Here is a 2941-nt window from a genome sequence, read left to right on the forward strand (position 1 = left end):
TAGCCCTTTCAGCCATTATTAGCATTATTTATTTTATGCTTACACCTAGGAACCCTCATCAGGTCAGGGTCCTATTGTGTTAAGCAGTGTACAGACAAATTACAAGGAAGATAGTCCCTGCCCTAGAGAAATGATAATCTAGGGTGTTGGAGAGGGCACATCAGAAAAACAGGGACAAGGTAGGAACTGAAAAGGTGAAGTAACAATTAAGCAAATAGAGCTTAGCTTAAAAACAGATGTCTGAGCTATGACTGGAATGAGTAAGATCCTACTCACAATATCCAGGAGAGGGGTTAAGCAAGTTAATGGGACAGTGTGTTGCCCATGCTCTACCTGGCTGATAAACAATCTGGCATCTTTCAGGAGCACTGTGTTCGCTTTGAAACTGGGGCAGAGGTGGGAATAAAAATTAATAAATATGTAAAGAGCACATTAAAAAATGCCAATGTGAAACATTCTTCTAGACCATGATTGTGATATTTTTCTGTCAAGACGCCAATCCAAGAACAGGGGCAAGCACACTGTTGTTTATTTTCTTGGAAAAATGCTTTCCCCTTGAGAAGAAATATCTCCAAGTTTCCAAACAAGAAAGAAAAGTGGAATGATTTTTCCCCCCAAGCTACTACCGAGAAAGAGGCCCACAAAAGTGAAAAATAAGCTGTTTAAATAGCTAGGTCTCACAGCTTCTAAGCATGCCCAACATTTTGAGGGCCAACACAGGATTTTAAACACCAAACCCCTCTGTTCTACATGAATTTTTCAAACACGTGTGACACTTGTAGACCAGGTGCCAGGTCTTGCCAAGGCTGTAGGAGTCATAGCTGGAGACATTCATAGCTGGAACCAGACCAGTACGTTAGTATTGTTCAAGATAGGTGTTAGATTTGTAACTATGCGTTTAGTGTTTTGACTCGATAAAATGCTTCTCAGTTGCTGCATGCATTAATCTTATTTGTAATGTCTGGATCCGATGCTAAGGCAATATGTAAGTTTTGCTTTATAACTGTAAAAATGCCTGCTTTGAACTTCAGAATCCAGGCAGAAAGAGTGGTTCCCCCCACCCATCAAGAAGGACTATCAAAACTAATTGGGCCATTGTGAGACATCACAATAAAAAGACTGGGATGATGGTCCTCTTACACCCATCAAGATGCTACATGCAAGAAAGCTAGTCCCTATGGTCCTGATACCACTCCCATGCATCCTAAAGTGGAAGGACCCCCAGGTGGCATAGCTCCACCATGGGCAGGTGCTGACTCCCCACATTCTGCCCTAACCTAACACTGGTTTCACTGAAATCAGCACCTTCCAGGGCACTTATTTTGGTCAAAAGATTTGGCCCTTCGTGTCTATTGTAATGAGGAATTGTTGTCATTAGGATCTCTCATACAAATGGGGCGCTGGAGGCTGCTACCATCTGAAAGTGGTCAAGCAAACCCGACATGGTGCGGCAGGGTGTCTGCTCCACCAGAAAATACTGGCAACTTTTGATATACTTTGGTGCAATGTGGTTCATTTCAACCATGTTGTATTTCTAAGCACACCTTGGCCATTCTGTACAAATTTGTATATAATGAGATAAGTCTGGCCCAACGACCAAAAAGTCTGCCAGGCATGGAGTGAAGGGCCATACCTCCTCCCCTCCAAAGACAAAAGGAGAACAAAAACTTACTAATCAAATATACACCTAATTTGATCCGGGGTTTGTTTTTTTGTACTGTAGTTCTGTGTGTGTACATACGCTTCTTGTTCCTCTTCTCTCTTATGTTTGCACTCCATCCCTTTTAACATGCATTTCAGCCCCATTCTCATCAGTCTCTTCTGCCCTCCGCAGAATTCAGATCACAAGCCAAGTTCTGTTGGAGCCTGTAAGAGTGCATGGCCATCCCTCCCTGTCAATCTCTGAGGGAGGCCACGCCTCCTCACTGGCACACCTGTGAGGGTGATCTAAAAAGGAGAATTAGCTGCTCCTAGTGTTCAGGCCCTCAGGCCAGGCAGAGCGATAAAGCTCAGTCAGGGCGGGGTAGCAAATATTCTATAGGGCTCTGGCCTGCAACTAGGGCAGAGCAACAACCTCTGGAAGCCCCAGGCCCAGAGGCAGGGGGTGCGCATCAAAACAGTCTGTGGGGCTCAGGCAGGGGTGAGCACTAGCACAGTCTAGTGTCATGGCTCAGCGGAAGGTACACTAACACAGGCCTCCTGGCCTAAGGTGGGGAGACTGCCACTGCAGGGGCTAGGGAGACGCAGGCCCACCTGACTCCACCATGCCCTAGCCCAGAGCCCTAACAGTGGCAAAGTGTTCCGCCACTGGGTCAGTGGAGATATGCCCACAACACATTGACCTTGTATCAGGCCAACAGTCAATCAGACTGTTGTCTAATTTCCCTGGACTACTTCCTACATCCCTGGGGTTTGGTACCTCTACGTTGTTGTCCTCCGTCTCCCCAGGGTAGGTGGCCAACAGCAGCCCCAGCAGCTCGTCTGGGTCTCAGTCGGCCAATGGCTCTGGGAGCTCTGGCCAGTCCTCAGGAGGCAGTCCCAGCAGCTCCTTGGTGTCTCTGGTGGTCCTGGGAGTGCTCGCCAGTCCTCAGTATGGCCAGGGTCCTCTTCAGGCTCCATCAGGATGCATCTGTCTCTCTTGGCAGCTCCAGTCCATCTGAGCTGCCAGCCGACTTTTTATACTTCCTCTTCTTGTACTGCTCCTCCGTTTCCAGCAGGTGGGGCTTGGCCTTCCTAGCTCTGCCGAGCAAGTGGCAGGTTATGGTCCCTTCCTGTCAATCTCAGAGGGAGGTCACGCCTCCTCACTAAAGAGCCCCAGCCATAGGTAGGTGTAGGGAAAGAATTTTTGCAGCAAAGAAGAAGTAGGGTTGAGACTATACAACAGCAGGTTGGGGATGAAGCTGGAGACAGAGCAGGAACAAGGGGCTGGAGCAGGCTTGCT

The sequence above is a fragment of the Lepidochelys kempii genome, chromosome 1 (genome assembly GCF_965140265.1).
Source record: "Lepidochelys kempii isolate rLepKem1 chromosome 1, rLepKem1.hap2, whole genome shotgun sequence".
NCBI classification, from domain to species: Eukaryota; Metazoa; Chordata; order Testudines; family Cheloniidae; genus Lepidochelys; species Lepidochelys kempii.